An 18,779-nucleotide genomic window follows, 5' to 3' on the forward strand; every position below is an offset into this window, starting at 1 on the left:
GGTTGCCAACGAATGTCAGATTCGTCAAAAAGAGTGTGTTTGGCTATAGTGTCAGCTCTTTTCTACTGCGTGAAATATGGAGGTTCACACAGAAATATCCACACCCATGTTTTAATTTTTTTTTTACTTAATCACCCTTTAAGAGGCAGCTAGAGTAAAGTACATGGTTAGATTTGGTTCACCCTGCTCCTACCCATCCCTTTCACTTAATATGTGGAAGCTTTTGTTCTATTGGACTGAGCTGCAAGACGACAGCTTTGCAGACACTGGATTGAAAAAATCCAGTTGCAAACGAATCAGTAAGCGCTAGAAAGCAAACATATCTTATCCTGTGCTTGAAACACAGCTGTGCTTGGCTCCTGTGCAGTGACCTGTGTATGGCTTGAGTAATAGTAAAACTGATTGCATGTAATGTGTAGTTTGGGAAAAGGTCTATAACTATATCCTTCTTACTATAGATCTCAAGGGAGACTCCCGAAGAATGTTAAGTTAAATGATAACGGACTCAGGTGAAAAATGTGTTCAGAACCATTGAAACTTTGACAACAGCATGTCTGGGTCATCTGAGATTGATTACGATTGCATTGGTACTAAGGCAAACAGCGGTCAGGGCTTTAACACCGATAATCCCAAAAGCACAGCATCCTACCTTTTTTCATCTCTTTTAATTCTTTGTCCAAAACTGATGATGTCAGAGGGGTAAGGAGTTTCCATTTTCCTACATCCACAGTTTCCACAGCTGATTCAACAGGCTGGTTACTTATGTCCGCAAACAGCTCATCTACAGGACTTTATATTTAGAATCTAGGATTTTGGTTTAAAAAAATTCAAAATTATGCCTAGTCGAGGTGATGGGAACAGACTGATGCATCAATTATAGCTCCATCCTAAATAAAGGCTCTAAGGAGGCAGATGGTGTAAAAACTGAGAAGACACTGGAAAAGGCAATCTCAGATGGACACAAGTTTAATGCTTAAAAAGGCCTTAGATTTCACACAGTTTAAAAATACCTGAAAATATACATATTGCCCAGTTCGGAATCTGACTCTGTAGAATGTCTATTTCCTATTTTAATGAGAAAAAGTTAATGAGCTGCTCTCACTCTAAAACAGATTATCGTGTAAAATCTACTTAGAATGAGGTGGAATTGGAGATTAGTCTCCACTCGCTCTGGGTTTTAGTAATTTAGGCAGGGGCAGAGATCAAGAAATTAGTCCGAAAATATGTACTGTTCACTGCAAGAGTAGGTGGATAGACCAGCTGCACATTCTCATAATATAATGAACATATTAAAGGGGTAGACACAGCTCTTGCAACCACACACTGAGGAGGAGGTAACAAGGTTGCTGAAGTAGCGATATTCAGCTTCTCTTCTTGGAATGCTGGCGGAACAGTCAACTGATCTGCAAAAATACATATTTCTTAACTTTAAAACAGTATGTATTACTGGAGACTGAAAAACAATCTGTGACTATGGTACTTCGGGTCTAGTGTTATGAAAACGATGCAGGTCAGTGATATGAGGTACAAATAATGATCTTGCTGCCAATTTGTACTTCTTTCTTTTCCTTCTTCCTTATATTTTTATTCTTCTTATGGGCGATTCTGGTACCAAAACAGGTACCAAATGAGATGTGCAATCTTTTCTCTCTACCGATCTGACATGTGGCTTGTAGCTGAAAAAGGGCAGCACACCGTGCTTTCGGGTTATCCGTGCCAGAGCCCCTACGGTTGTTAGACTTGGATCCAATGTGCTAGTAATAGGACCCTTGAATCCGATTAAGTTAACCTCCTAAATGAGAGATTTGGCCAAAGGCCTAACAATTTCTTTGGGTAGTGTGTCTCTAGAGCCTGATAAATCACAGAACGCGCCTGGCTATTTTGATGGAATTCAGAGGCCGGGTAACCTATTGAACCAGATCCGGCTTAAATGTTTGTGCTGTGCTACAAAATCCCAAGTCTTGTCACTCCAAGGGGTTCCCATATTGTGTGGACCTGAAGTATCCCCATCCTAATCAGAGAGTAAAGGGCCCCAAGATTAGGCATGCAGATCTCTTGCTGGCTAGAACTAAACATTGCACCCCAGTTATGATAAAAGGTACTGAATACCTCTTACCCAGATGCAATAGCTTCCATCCTGCAAAGATGTCCAGGACTTCCCTCAGCACTCGCTCTTAGCGCGACATTAACGGATGAAGGCTCTTCAGTGCCCACAGCTGAATTCCATCACAGAAGACACACATTTTCCAGATGTTGGTTCCCTGGCACGAAACGCTGGTTTTATCTAAGATAGGCTCTCATAACTACTTGCCACGTTTGATTAACTGTTTGAAGCCCACTGTAGACAGCATGGCCGGCAAAGGGAAGCAGGTTATTTCAACAAATTAAAGACATCAAGAAAAGCATGCCCTTCATGGGAAAGCGAGCAAGCAAAAGACCACAATGCACTGACGAAAAAAGGAACAACATTAGAAAAGGCAACCGTCGCTTTACGTCTGATTGGAGGTGAAAAAAGGAACTGAGGGTAGCGGGAGCTGACACATGGGTAACAGGTGGATTTTATACACATAGGAACATCCTCGCACATTGAGTACTCTTCAAAATGACTGCAATCTCTCTGAAGAAGCTACTTACACCCCTGCCTGTCAACATAGGCAATTCCCAAGTGGTAGGGAATAAGAGAGCTGGAAAACAGAGTAACTAAAATATGGTTATATCAACTGATCCATCACTACTACGGTGACACTAGGGTTTAATGCATCAAAGCTAATGAATCCAAGTATAACACACTTCAATTTAGCATGTACTCTGGTTACTTCTGCACGGCTGTCTGCACGGGAAGTTTAAATCCTCCACCGTAACTTAAGCTGGCTCACACAGTCTGTGTATGAACAACAAATCTGATCAGGGAGAGGAAAAGATTCAGCGACTGGACTCTGGAAAGTAAAGAGTATGTGGACTCCATCTTACTCTCTCCCTGTAAGAGCCCATATTTCATTCACTGCAGAACAATGGAAGGCCGCCATGAATGGGGAGGGATAAAATGGATGAACTTCTCACATTACTAACGTAATGGTGTGAGGTCATTTGAGAGCAATGGATTACTCTGCAGTTAATGCCAATCTACTTTTGGTAAATGTCATCCTTTAATTAGACCTAGGATTCCAAGAAATATTTGCATGACCTTTTTCCAGCAAATGCCGTGAAAGACTCATCTTTGCATGAGCAGTTTTGATGGTAGTTGTGTATTCCTGATTGCCTCATTTAGAACACCAACACACCACTCTGCTTAAGAAAGCTTTCACATTACTGGCGGACAGAACTGGAGTTGGTGGGGAATTTAAGAAAAGAGAACTGTAAGAGATGTAGTAGAATTTTAAATAGCCCTCAAATTATGTTTCAGTAAATTTCAGCATAGAAGCGCACTCAAATATTTATCTTTGAAACTCTCTCTCTATTAAATTTTGGTCAGTATATGGAAAATTATGTCCACATGCCATGGACCAGAAAGGTGGCCTAGCTGAAACGTCCTTTGAAGAGAATACTAGATTACATTTAAATTCAGAGGATATGCCACGTTAGATATGTGTTTAAAATGTAGTTACAATTAACTCAAGCAAGCTTGCTTGTGTGGAAAACTACGAAAAAGAAGGTAGATGCTTCATAATGCTGGAATGGTAGTTGATTAAAATAAGAGAATTTATAAAACAGTGCAGGAAGGTACAGACCTAACAGTTCTTAGCAAATAATGGATGCTGGCACAATCCAGAAGATAAATAGGTTAATGTCCAATCTATTGTTGACCTAAGAGTATGACATTGGTGATCTATTCCTTAAGGTTGGTTATTCATTTTCCCAATACGCTTAAAACCGCTGGTAGGATTTACTACCCCCTTTGTTCTTCCCACTAGTTATTTTTATTTTCATTATCAAGTACTCTACTCTATGCGTATATGAGTCACCTGATCTTTTGTCTGATTACGTACAAATTAGTTCATTATTATTTGAAAAGATGTATAAAAAAGTACCAGTCCCAGGACAAATGATATTGCATATGTACCTGGGTAAATAAAACTACAATTCATCCTCTGAGCACATAAGAGAAGCGGGTGAGGATATTGATTACTGAGCAACCCATGATTACACAGACCAAAAAACTTGAGTTTAAAAGGCAAGCACTATATAAAGTATTTTACTCTTAATATGTCACTAATGGGAATAAGGTAGTCATTGAGCTACTCTTTTATATTCTTCTGTGATGATTAGCTAAGGCATGGAAAGACATAAGTACCATGCCAACAAATGCTTAATTAAAACAGGACATGGAAAAAACAGCTCCTTAAGATATTTGAAAAAATAAATGGTGCTGATAAGATGGATCCGTGAGTTAATCAACTACTGCTGGTATCTGGTGCAACCTCCAGGTCATGAGTCCCATCATTTCCAATTCAGCCTTCATCCTTCTGAGAGTGATAAACTGAGTATCATTAAATGGGATAATAGCAAAACTTGTTATTTAAAGCACAGCAACATGGCAATTCTGTGATATTAGACATTTAAAACTAGATATTATTATTATTATACTATCACTATTAGAAACAGGAAAATGTGAAGGAATAATCCATCCACGGTTGACAACTGAGATGGAGCGAATGTTCTCACTTGATGGTGCCAACGTTTGGTCCTACCCCACACTTTCCATCACAAATGTGGAGAAATCTCAAGATGTACCCATTTAAACTGCAACCTGCCTTCTTCAGAGCCATTAGTATCAGGGGTGAAGAGACCCTTCGATTCATTGGGGATATAAGAGGTTATTATTGTTATGAGTTGAAGGTGGGATTCTGATATAGGGTCAATATGGTGGATCAAATCCTTCGTTTGTGTGCACCCTACTGGAAAACTGTAACGCTCGACACAGGCCACCAGTATGTGGTCTTTGTTAACCTAAGACCAGCCTTTGACTTTATCCCCAGGGCCAAGTCGTATGAGGTTTTGAAACTGATGGGTATCCTTCCCAACCTTTTGTCTGTCCTAGTCAGGTTGCATGCTCACAACACTGCTCGTGTTAGGTACAGCAACAATGGTGAGCTTACAGACCCCTTAAATATTAAAACTAGTGTCCGTCAGGGCTGTGTGTTGGGCTTCTACATTGTTTACGCTTTATACCAATGACTTAATTCAAGCACTAAATTACCCTGGGAATGATGCACCTAAACCAGTCCCTCACAAAATTGAGATGCTGCATTTTGCAGAGGACATGCTTCTAATTCTTTTAACTCTGCGTGGCCTACAGGCAATATTAGATTGCTTCTTAAGCTTTTGCAGCGCTCGGGCCTTGAATTTAACATCAATAAAACTAAATGTATGGCGTTTAACCCCTATAAATCTGCTACGGCAAACATATTGGTGCAGGGAATCCCCTCAAACAAGTGCAGGAGTTTGTGTACCTGGGGGTCTGCCTAACTTACAGAATGAGCTGGTCCACACACATCAGCAAGAGTGCACTGAGTCATCCGCAAGATGCTGGTGCCACGTCCAAATTGCGTAAAAAAGCCCATGCATATTCTCTAGCACCAGTGGAGGAAACCGATTACGTCAATGCAAATAGCTCAGCTTTGTATGGTGCAGAACTTTGGAGTCATGCTAGGACTGATGATGTTTGTAAAACAGAAAATAGGTTTGTGAGGAGTATTCTTATTCTCCCGCAGAGTGCTACCCATCTCACTCAAGTTTTGTATATGTATAGCCATCCCATTAAACATTATGTCTAGACTTATAACTTACTGGCGTGGACTTTATTCCACAGACGAATTGGTAACCTACAGAGTCTCCATTAAGGCACTCTTAAGATCTACGGGTTGTGAGAAGATCCCTTGGCTTGCCTATATCAAGTTTTTGTTGTATGAAATAGGCCTGCCTTCCCTCTGGGATACTCGGATACAGCTAATCTAGTTCCACGCTCCCTGATTTAGAGATTGTCTAAAGGAGCATTTGTGGCTGAGGAAATTGAAACGTGTCAAAGCGGGGAACCTGACAGACCTTTTCCTAGATATAAAGATCACCCCTGCATATGAATTGTTCTTTGATATTCTCCCAGGCTCTACCCCATTGCAACTGTACCTAAAATGGAGGTATGGGGTTCTGCCTGCGAGTAGCTTCTGTGTGAAATGGGATGTGAAGTACCATAGGTCTGGCAAGTGCCCCTCTTGTAACCTAGCTACAGAAACTATTTTTTTGTCCTGCATCTGCTAGGCCACGCAATCAATGGCTAAAACCTGTGTAAACCTTTGGGTTTCCGACACTATGTACCTGCACCGAGCACTTGAGACACTTGTGACAACATTTCTTCATGCTGCTTGGCTCACCCGTATTCGTAGTATGAAGCGATGAAGGTGGATATGTCTTTTTAATATAGGTGTATGTCACCTTCTCCTGAACGCTGCCTAATTTTGTTAGGGGCTCTTCTCTTTTTAGGTCTCGCTAGCGTTGCAGCGCGAAGCGCTGCCGCCAATGAGAAACTATTGTTGCCGTGATGCCTCTCAAGGGAGACAGACCTGGGCACGAGCCGATTCTGGTCCGGGCACGTGCCGATTCTGGTCTGTGAACGCGCTTCACAGTGTGCCCGGACCAGAATCGGCTCGTGCCCAGGTCTGTCTCCCTTGGGAGTAAACAGGGCAACAATAGTCTCGTTGGCGGCAGGTCCCTTTCACCCTCCCAAAATATCATTTTCTGTTTCTTCCCCCTTGCACTCACTTGCTGTTGGTCTGCCCTTCTCCGGTGATGCTCTTCACCCCCTCCGCTGCTGCTTCCGCTGCCCCGGACCCTCCATGCTTCTTTCCTTGGGTTTGTTTTGTTTATGTCCTACCTGGCGGGTTCCCGGAAAGCGCATGACTCCCCCTGGTCACGTGTGACTCTACAGTCCAATTGCAAGACCCCGGCAGCAGGCGTGGGCCAATCACTAGCCGCCTGCTGCATGGGCAGCCAATCACAGACAGACTGGGTGAGTGTTGCGCGCACGCCGTGGCGAGTCTTTCGCTCATGGCATCTCTTGCACGCGCTGTTTTCTACAGGGCAGCGGAGTAGGGGTCCGGCTGCATGTCCTGTAACTGGCGCTTCAGCTTCATCCGGAGAACGAGAGGACCATCCCCCGCACGCCCAGCTAGATTCCTCACGAGGCAGGTTATTTGTGCCTTTCTGCCCTCTCGTCTTTTGTGCCCTTCTGCGCCACTCGTTTTTGTGCCTTTCTGCCCTCTGCTCCTCTCGTTTTTTCTGCCCTCTGTTTCACTCGTTTTTTTGTGCCCTTCTGCCCTCTGTGCCACTCGTTTTTCCCTCGTGTTTTGTGCCTTTCTGCCCTCTGTTCCTCTCGTTTTTTTTGTGCCCCTCGTTTTTTTTTTCCTTTCGTGCCCCTTTTGCCCTCTGTCCCACTGGTTTCCCCGCCGCTGTGGACCCCTTCCAACACTACATATTCACCAAAGGATTGTGTGTGTGTGGGTCGGTGTGTGGCTCTTTTGTTCCCTTCTGCCCTCTGTGCCACTCGTTTTTGTGCCTTTCTGCCCTCTGTTCCACTCGTTTTCCCTCTTTTTTGTTCCTTTCTGCCCTCTGCACCTCTCGTTTTTGTGCCCTTCTGCCCTCTGTGCCACTCGTTTTTGTGCCTTTCTGCCCTCTGTGCCACTCGTTTTCCACTCTTTTTTTGTACCTTTCTGTCCTCTGTTCCACTCGTTTCCCCACCGCTGTGCCCCCTGTGGACCCCTTCCAACACTACATATTCACCAAAGGATTGTGTTGCGGGGCTCGGGGGGGGGGGGGGGGGGGGGGGGGGGGGGGGGGGGTGTGTGTGTGTGTGTGTGTGTGTGTGTGTGTGTGTGTGTGTGTGTGTGTGTGTGTGTGTGTGTGTGTGTGTGTGTGTGTGTGTGTGTGTGTGTGTGTGTGTGTGTGTGTGTGTGTGTGTGTGTGTGTGTGTGTGTGTGTGTGTGTGTGTGTGTGTGTGTGTGTGTGTGTGTGTGTGTGTGTGTGTGTGTGTGTGTGTGTGTGTGTGTGTGTGTGTGTGTGTGTGTGTGTGTGTGTGTGTGTGTGTGTATATGCATGCAATAGGTCTCGCCTTTGCGAGAGCTAAAGCTATTGGCATTGTAAATGGCTATGCCATTTATTTATCTGTTTTCAAAACCAACCCATAAATAAAAAAGTTTGTCATTTACAATACAAATAGCTCCAACTTATGCAAAAGGCGAGACCATTGCATTCTAAATGCTTCTTTATTCTGTGGTGTTTTGTGTCCCATTTATCTTGTGTTATTTTTATGACTGTGACGATGACACTAAATATGTTATTTGTAATCTACTAGTTTTAAACAGTATTAACTGTTTTAAATACCCTTTAGATTAAATTTGTGTAATTTTGATGCACTGTGTTTTATGGATTATTATATCCGAAATAAACATTTTGATGATGATTATTGTTAGGAGAAGTAGTAGAAGGGGGGGGGAGTAGGAGTAATAATAATAATAATAATAATAATAATGCTCCAAGAGCATCTTCTCACTCTCTTAAGGCACTTTGTTATACTTCTGGAGCTTAGCAGTATGTAAATACATTCCACATAAAATGAACTAAACATCCTAACAATATGCCTCTGTTTATGAAACTTAAAGAGATTCAAATGGATGTTTTATTAGAAACATTAGTTGCACACCTACCAGACATTCCAGTTACAAAATATATAGTATTAGAGACCGTACCACGTTAAAACATCTCCTTAGAGGTACCATAACTATCAACTCACTTAGAAACTTAGGGTCAGGTTCACTGAGGCCGGTCGCACATTTGCAAAATGTGGTGTGTGTGCGCTGAACATTAGTTATAGAGCTTTGAACACATACAGAGGCCCCTGGTACCTCTTAGCATACAGGATGTACCTGTATTCTAAAACATACACATCCTGTACTCACAGATCTCACCTGCATGCTACAGTATACCCGTCCTGCATTCACAGATGGCACCTGCATGCTACAGTATACACGTCCTGTATTCACAGGTTGCACTGGCATGCTACAGTATACACGTCCTGTATTCACGTATGGCACCTGCATGCTACAGTACACACGTCCTGTATTCACAGATCGCATCTGCATGCTACAACAAACTGGCACCTGCATGCTACAGCATACAGGTCCTGTATTCACAGATGGCACATGCATGCTGCAGTATACACATCCTGTACTCACAGATCACAGCTGCATGCTACAGTATACAGGTCATGTATTCACAGATGGCACCTGCATGCTACAGTATACCCGTCCTGTATTCACAGATGGCACCCGCATGCTACAACATATTGGCATCTGCATGCTACAACGTACAGGTCCTGTATTCAGAGATGGCACCTGCATGCTACAGTATACACGTCCTGTGTTCACAGATAGCACCTGCATGCTACACTATACATTACAGGTCCTGTATTCACAGATGGCACCTGCATGCTACAAAGTACAGGTCCTTTATTCACAGGTGGCACTTGAGTCTACAACATACAGGTCCAGTATTCACAGATGGCACTTGCATGCTAAACTACACACCTCCTGTATTTACTGATGGCACTTGCATGCTACACTATACACGTCCTGTATTCATATATGGCACCTGTATACTACACTATACACGTCCTGTATTCACAGATGGCACCTGCATGCTACACTATACACGTCCTGTATTCACAGATGGCACCTGCATGCTACACTATACAGTCCTGTATTGACAGGTGGCACTTGCAAGTTACAGTATACAGGTCCTGTATTCACAGATGCACCTGAATGCAAGAGTATACAGGTCCTGTATTCACAGATGGCACCTGCATGCTACAAAGTACAGGTCCTTTGTTCACAGGTGGCACTTGTGTCTACAACATACAGGTCCGGTATTCACAGATGGCGCTTGCATGCTGAACTATACACGTCTTGTATTTACAGATGGCACCTGCATTCTACACTATACACGTCCTGTATTCACAGATGGCACCTGCATGCTATGGGGTAAAATGGACATTGAGCTGCCATCCAATAAAATGCAGTGTTGCTTCACAGATGGCACCTGCATGCTACAGTACACAGGCCCTGTATTCACAGATGGCGCCTGCACGCTACACTATAAAGGTCCTTTATTCACAGATGGCACCTGCATGCTACACTATACAGGTCCTGTATTCACAGATGGCACCTGCATGCTACAGTACAACGGTCCTGTATTCACAGATGGCAACTGCATGCTACAGTATACAAGTCCTGTATTCACAGATGGCACCTGCTCGCTACAGGCCCATTTCCCTTCTCCATTTTCCAATCAAAATCTTGGAGAAATGGGCTACAAAACATCTTTCCAGCTATCTGGAGACCAATGCATGCCTGGATGTGGCCCAATTTGGTTTTAGGCCAGCCCATGGGACAGAGTCAGCACTGGTGACTGTGCTAGATGACCTCAGGACGCGTGCCGACCAAGGACGGGCAGCCTTTTTAGTGTTGCTCGACATGTCGGCCGCGTTCGACACAGTCAGCCACACGATCTTGATCAGGAGGTTGGAGGAAGTGGGGGTGACTGGCTTGGCCCTTGACTGGCTGGTGTCTTATCTGGATAACAGACACCAGGTAGTGGCCCTGCCACCGTTCAAATCCACCATCAGAAGGGTTGGGCAGGGCGTGCCTCAGGGGTCAGCCATCAGTCCTATCCTTTTCAATCTTTACCTCCGCCCCCTGATCAAGCTGATAAAATCTTTTGGCATCGCAGTCACCAACTATGCGGACGACACCCAACTTATCTTCTCGTTTGAAGGTAAGGAGGCGGTGTCGCAAGAGGTCTTCCACCGTTGCATGACCTCTACGGCAGATTGGTTATGCCACAACTCCCTACAATTCAACAGTTCCAAAACGGAGGTTTTACACTGTTCAATAGACCGTACCCCCAGGCCTCTTCCGTCGGACTTTTGGCCCCCTTCCTTCCAGGGCACTAGTGCACCGGCAGACTGTGTGCGGAATTTGGGAGTATTTTTCGGCTCCAATCTTCAATTGGATGTATCCGTTAACAAAACAGTGGCAACGTGCATGGCTTTGCTTCGCACGCTGAGGAAGATCCTACCACTGCTCCCAGCACAGGCTAGAACAGAGGTAGTGTGGAGTACCATCTTAAGTAGACTTGACTACTGTAACGCACTACTTCTGGGAGCCCCGGTGACTCTGGTGGGAAAATTGCAGCTCGTGCAGAATTTTGCTGCTAAATTGGCCCTGTCACGCCGGCGTGCTGATTCCTCTACCATTGCGCTCAGGGACCTCCACTGGCTGCCAGTCCCTCAGCGGATCGAATTTAAAGCCCTCTGCATAGTTTTTAGGGCCCTTCATGAACAAGGTCCCATCCCTTTGCAGAACATGTTCTCGTGGTACACTCCATCTAGATCTCTTCGCTCTGCCACAGCCTGCTTGGTGGCAGTCCCTAAAATCCTGAGGACTCGGTTAGGAGGCCAATCTTTCAGGTTCTCAGCAGCAACTTTGTGGAACTCTTTACCGCTGGCTTTGAGGAGTGTGGGAGATCTTCCTTCTTTTAAGAAAGCTTTGAAAACACATCTCTTCCCAAGAGTGGCGTAAATCATACAGTGGTTGATAACATCGTGCAGGTTCCATCAAAAGTCTAAGCGCCAGGATGCCCGTTGGGTGACAGTTAATGCGCTATACAAGTATACCTATACATACATACATACACTATAAAGGTCCTTTATTCACAGATGGCACCTGCATGCTACACTATACAGGTCCTGTATTCACAGATGGCACCTGCATGCTACAGTACACAGGTCCTGTATTCACAGATGGCACCTGCATGCTACAGTACACAGGTCCTGTATCCACAGATGGCACCTGCAAGCTACACTATACAGGTCCTGTATCCACAGATGGCCCCTGCATGCTACAGTATACAGGTCCTGTATTCACAGATGGCACCTGCATGCAACAGTATACAAGACCTGTATTCACAGATGGCACCTGCATGCTACAGTATACAAGTCCTGTATTCACAGATGGCACCTGCATGCTACAGTATACAAGTCCTGTATTCACAGCTGGCACCATACAGATGGCACCTGCATGCTATAGTATACAAGTACTGTATTCACAGATGGCACCTGCAAGCTATGGGGTAAAATAGACATTGAGCTGCCATCCAATGAAACACAGTGTTGCTTCACAGATGGCACATCCTTGCTACAGTATGCAGGTCCTGTATTCACAGATGGCACATGCATGCTACAGTATACAAGTCCTGTATTCACAGATGGCACCTGCATGCTACACTATACACGTCCTGTATTCATAGATGGCACCTGTATGCTACACTATACACGTCCTGTATTCGCAGATGGCACCTGCATGCTACACTATACACGTCCTGTATTCACAGATGGCACCTGCATGCTACAGTATACAAGTCCTGTATTCACAGATGGCACCTGCATGCTATAGTATACAAGTCCTGTATTCACAGATGGCACCTGCATGCTACAGTATACAGGTCCTCTATACACGAATGGCACCTGCATGCTACAGTATACAAGTCCTGTATTCACAGAGGGCACCTGCATGCTACAGTGCACAGGTCCTGTATTTAAAGATGGCACCTGCATGCTACACTATTCAGGTCCTGTATTCACAGATGGATACTGCATGCTACAACATGCAGGTCCTGTATTCACGGATGGCACCTGCACGCTATGGGCTAAAATGAACATTGAGCTGCCATCCAATGTAATGCAGTGTTGCTTCACTGCACACCTTAAATTCAATTTATGCAGTTATGGATGATCCATTCCTAATAAAGACTTGTTAAAAACTAGGTCCTTCGCTGCCTGGCAATAACTAAGACCCAGCAGGAAAGTGGGTATGTGGGCACTGATAGTACTGGGAAGCAAGCACTGATATCCACTGACCCTGCAGGCACGAGCAATAATGGAGAATGGCACAGGACCCAAAGAAAAAGATTTAGGGGGGGGGGGGGGCTAAGTCTTCCAGCCATAGGCAGAGTGGCTGTAAGAAGCGGTGAAAACACAACAAAAGCCTCATTAACGAGTAAATGGTCTTTTAAAGACCTGTGAAGTACTCGGGTCCGGCTGCAATTAGACGGACGCCAGCGCGCGAGGCTGTCTCAGCCTGGCTGACACACATGTGGGTGGGGGGGGGGGGGGCTGAAGCCCGGTGAGCCCAATGGGTGTTGCGCGCCTGAGTGTCACAACAGAAAATAACGAGGCTCATACAATGTTGGGCAAGGTGCAGAGCTGTCAAGTTTCCCAAGTCCGTAGTAAAGTGCTGCTCCAGTCCAGGTTTTTTAAATTTGGTTTCTGGGGCTTGCAGTCTTGTTTTATAGTGGAATAAACAAGAGTACGAGTACTAGAATCGAAGAAAAAACCTGGACTGGAGAAGCATATCACGCATGAACCGAGAAACTTGGCAAGGCTGAAGGTGACTGATAATACTTGGAGAATTGTGGTTTGCTCAGTGGTCGAAGTGGGGAAAAAAAAAGTAGGGGAACTGTGGGCGGAGCATCAGGGGGCGGGAATATTCCGAGGATTGGGTCAGTGGGCGGAGTCAGAGGTGTGGCTAGAAAGAGCAAAACATCCCAATGTTTAGTATGTTTGGCATTTCACTGACGAGTTACAGCTTATGATGTTATTTAATGCAACCAATAGATACACGTTTATTTGAGGTTTAATAGATGAGTTATTGACATTAAAATACATTTACAATTTAGGATACGTATTCAATCACAGAATGTCCCAAATACGCATATAGGTGGAATCATAAGCCATTTGTGTCCGAGCCATGCAGTTTCTTTCATCAGCACTTCTCCCTTTTTCTAACCATTTCTGAACATAACATTTGGCTTTAGATTCGATGACAGGAAGCCCCACGTGCGGGGAAGCACTGTTGATGACATCATTCTGCGCCCCACGGTCAATGCAAAATTGTATTCATGTGTTTTTACATGCTTCACGCAACATGTCATGAAGCCAGCATTAGATGCCTCTTAGTTTCCTGTTATTGTATCTAGACCTAGCACTCTAAAACAACCCAGACCTGTTGGTTTTGCAGATGCTTTTAGCAGTATCAGATGAATGAGATACAACTATTTTATGAGTAGTTTGTGTAATTACCACTCAAGTTAGATAGCAATCAGAATTGCAAATGCATCAATTCTGAAATTATGAGACTCAAACATTGGTAGAGTCAAAAATAGGTAGTGGTCCTCCAATTATTTCAATCAGTTATTTTCTCCCCTACAGGCTACTATCCTCTGCAATCACTATTAGACACCTTCCTCCTTTGTCTCTCCATTAGCACTGTAGGTGTCTAGGAATACCACCCACCAGAGACTGCATGAGAGAAGTTCAAACATGGATGGCAAAATATCCTAGTTTGCAAATGTTTTCCACATAATTATAACTCTGCCGTGTTTGCCACATGAAGCACCATCTGCTTCATAAGCTGATGGTTTTACCTAAAATATTGTTTGTATCTCAAGTGGATCAAAACAACGTGACTTGTGTTGCTGTGAAGTGGAGGGCCCTTTACAAAGGTTCACTGGTCACGTTCTCAGGGCTGCTATTAATGAGGCGAAAGCTTTGCAGAGACTGTTAGTATGTGTAAAAATTTCAAAATAACAAAGTATCAGAAAATGTACCACATTAAGCTGCAGTCTTTCATTGCTGCATAATTTAGTCAACACTGCAACATAATTTTGCCCTCCATTACTGCGTAATTGCAGCAGTCCAAAAGCAGGCAGCACATGTTAAAAGTGCTGGCTGCTTGAAGCAAAGAGACACCGTGAAGTTTGAGAACTTAGGGACATATTTACGGGAATGGTGGTGCAACGCATCAAGTTACTTTGCTGTGCTGCCCTGCGTCACAGGGAAAGGGCAGAAATGCACCGTCTTTATCCAATACGGTGCATTCCTGCCTTTACCAAGTGTGCTGGTGCCGTTTCGTCAGCCTAGCGCCAACGCAGGCACCCTTGCACCATGGTGCAAGGGTACCTCCGTTGCATGCAGCATTGTTTTTGTGCACAAAAGCAAACCTGAGAGGCTTTTTCCTCTTTGTATGTGTGCTGCACATATAGAAAGAGGAAAACAGGGAGAAATAAAGATTTTTCTCCTTGTTGTGCCTCCCTTGGGGAGGCGTAAGATTTTGAATCAGTCCCAGGTTTACAAGTCCTTGTAAATCTGGGAATGCATAAAAAACACGTGAGAGTTGAGTGGGAACACCCACTGCAACGCCTCCCTTGTGCAGAGTAAGTCAAAGCAGCAATTTGCGCTGTGTTGCATTACTCCATATTTATGAAACCATTCAAAGCCAGGCAAAGTGGCTTTGCGTGGCTTCATAAATATGACTTGCAGATTTGTGACGTGCATTTACCACGTTCCGTGGTGCAAGCATGATGCAAGGCCCTTGTAAACATGCCCCTTAGTCTGGTGTGCATGCAAATCCTGCATTGCCAATCCCTGGTGAGTTGCATTAATACTGCTGGAACAAGGCCAATGGAGGCACCTATGTGTGAGGCGGACTGGCCTCAAGGGTCCTGTGACCTCAGTGACAAAGTCACTGCTGTTCTAGGGTGTGCTGCTTCGTAGGCCTACTCGCAAGACTGTAGGTGAACTTCAGTATGGATTGTGATGGACAGGCCTTCAAGGTTAACCCACACTGGCCACCGGTAGGGTCTACTTGCTGGTGCTTAGAGACCAGGGCTTCTATGGTCTAGTATGGCCTTCTAAGGTCTAGTAGGGGAATGTGCTCCCTCAGGAGAGTGGTCTGGTGGACTGGTCATGAAGCCCGATTCCCCAGTTCCAGATTTGGTAGCTCTGGCCGTAGTGCCACATCCTATCCTCCCTGAGCACCCTTCTGTCCCACTGAGAGACACTTGCACTGCCTTCAGCTACAACCCAATTCTGCCCCATTATAAACACCTGGCTGTGACTCAATTCAAATTACGCACTGCCTGAAAAAAGTAACAACATCCTGGAAAAAGCAAACACTCATAGGCACAGGAAGATTATGTAAAGCGTGCGAAATAAGCAGGAACGACATGGCTACTTTAGTTTTTACACTCCTTGTTTAGAAATCAATGAGTGTTTTTTGCCTCAAACGTTGAGGACATGAAAACTGTGCTCTTAGTGTACACAGGTAAGTCTTTGGTGTACTCGTGGACAGCAAGGAAGGGCATAAGCAGGGCTCAGAAGATTAAGGGATTCTTGAGGAAAATCTGATCTGACTCACAGAAACCCACAGGGCTCCTCCACATTCATGTATCCAGCAAGCTGCTCAAGCATCGACATTATGTATTCAAGTGTCCTGCTAACTATACCTTTTGAACTGTCTGGCTTGCTAACTCTCCCACCCACAAAAAACTTGAAAGAGCTCTTGAGGGTAAAAGGCAAAATTATATTTTCATTCGGGAAGTGAAGGATACATCCAACTTTATTTTTTGTGGTGACACAATCGTACATTAGTTAGGCTGTAATGCATTGCTAAAACAAAATCACAAACCTAGGTCCCAAGGGCAAGACCTATTGGCTTTGCCAATGCTTGTTTAGATATCTCATTTACTAAATGGGGCACTTTTACTTTGGTGCCAGACAGGGCCAAACTGGGAACCCAAAGCAGCCCTGGGAAATTTGTGTCCATCCCCTGCACAGTGTGATGCATGTGAACGCAGCAAGCAAGCCTGATGACTGCACAAGGGACACAGGGAGAGGGTGTTCTCTCCCCTAGAACATTTTGGAAAAAATTACATAAATGGTGCATTCTACAACACATTGTATTATGTATTCCATTGTATTAGCTTTTAGAGAACAGTAAATGACCTTACGGTGCACCAGGATACGACAATCTTGTTGGGGCCCTTCAAGGATTCCCTCACTATCAGCCTCCAACAGCGCCCCTCATCTCTCCACTGCCCCTCTCTCACATGTATTTAAATTGTTTTATAGTGCCTCTCATACCAGTGAGGGACTCAGAGCACTTTACATCATGCACACATACAGAGACAATTAATCATATGTGTGTAAATCAATGTTTAAAAAATGTTTACAACACAAAAAGGGCTACAAGGTGTTAGGATTCACATGCCATCAATTCTGGTTGGCATTTTTTTAAGATCTGGAACACAACCCGAGGTTTCAAAATGTAACACAGTAGTTGGATTTTCTAAAAAGAATGTATTTCTTCCCAAACAACCCAATTTTAGCAGTATTAGGATAATGAATGACTGGGGAAAAAACATAACTTCCAAACCCTCACCATGCAGTTTGCATGTAGCTCTCTGTGACAAAAGCAGTAACCCACTGAGCTTTGCCCATTAAATACAGTTCTGTGATTTGTATGGTACAGGTTCTTTGCAGCGGGCATTTTAACCCTCTTTGCTACAATGGATGGGTCAAAACTGGCAATAGACAATACTCCAATCTCTCTCCAACAGGAAGATCAACCACCAGAGATATAAATCTTGACTCTTTTATTGTTGCCTGAAATCTGCTGGGCTTACAAGGAATCCTGCAGTGATTTTTGCGTTTTTGAGAGTGAAAAGTGAGTCATTGTGCTGGACAGCCCTGCGGGTTTTGTTACTGGGGGTCGATTTTGCAGCCTCCAGTAATAAAACCAGATGCCCAGTACACCAGCCCGGCCTTGGAGCCAGGGCTTATTTGTTTTCACAGTCAGACCCTGGATGGGGCTCACAAGGGGCTCTCGTGCTCGGGTGTCACAGAAATGGACACCTCGGGCTGCTTTTATGTTATATCCTTGGAAAAGGGTAAACAGTATTTTCAAAAAGACCACATCCCTGAACATAGACAGAGAAGCAGTACATATTTTATAAAATATAATACGGAAAACAGCAGATAAGACATTAAACATTTTCCACATTTATTTTTAAAACGCGCCAAGGTTTGAGCACAGTCTGCCACGAATTCCAGTCCTCTTCCTTTCTGTGTGGTATTGTCAGTCTGGGTGCAGGGCCAGCTTTAGAGCTGGTGGCGCCCTGTGCGACAATGTTTGTTGGCGCCCCCCCAATGACCACCTCCACCACGGATTCTCTCACTAGCACCCTTTAACAGTGACCAAGTCTCCATAACCACAGTCTCTCAGATGCATTGAATTAGTTATATAGCGCCACTCATACCAGTGTAGGGTGTCCAAGCACTTTGCATCACACACACATTACACAGAGACAATCAATCATACGTGTGTAAATTAGTGTATAGGAAATGTTACATAACCCAAAGGACTAAAAGTGTAGGAGTCACATGTCATCCATACTAGTATAGTTTAAGAGTTCTTGGTGTGGAGAAGCACAAACTCGGAGTCGAACAAGAAACAGCATAGTTGGAAATTTTCTTTAATAACAAGAATCGATTTCTAGCCAAATTAAATCTTTTTGCAACATTAATCAATGTTCTAATAAATTATACTTTGCAGTGTGTATGCAGTTCTAGGATGAAAGTTAGTAGCTCACTATTCTATATTAGGACTTTAAGTTATAAATTGCAAGTAACAAAAAAGATGTCTCTTTTGAAAGCAGTAACCTGCTGATCTGTTTACATCATACCCACTCTGTAATCTACTTGGTACACGTTCTTTGCAGCAGGCATATTAACCCTCTGCACTAACTTCACCGAAGTCAAAACCTCAACTATACAAAATGCTCATCTCTCTCCAGGAAGATAATTAATCACACGAGTTTTATTGACATTTATGTGA

At 44.2% G+C, this 18,779-nt stretch overlaps 1 protein-coding gene across 4 annotated transcripts in view; it reads right to left on the minus strand.

Moving 5' to 3' along the window:
* The window catches only part of LOC146857026 (uncharacterized), a 352,541-nt gene that overhangs the window by 188,715 nt on the left and 145,047 nt on the right, over positions 1-18,779 (minus strand). The window lies entirely within an intron of this gene.

Source organism: Triturus cristatus, chromosome 3_2 (genome assembly GCF_964204655.1).
Source record: "Triturus cristatus chromosome 3_2, aTriCri1.1, whole genome shotgun sequence".
Classification (NCBI taxonomy): domain Eukaryota; kingdom Metazoa; phylum Chordata; class Amphibia; order Caudata; family Salamandridae; genus Triturus; species Triturus cristatus.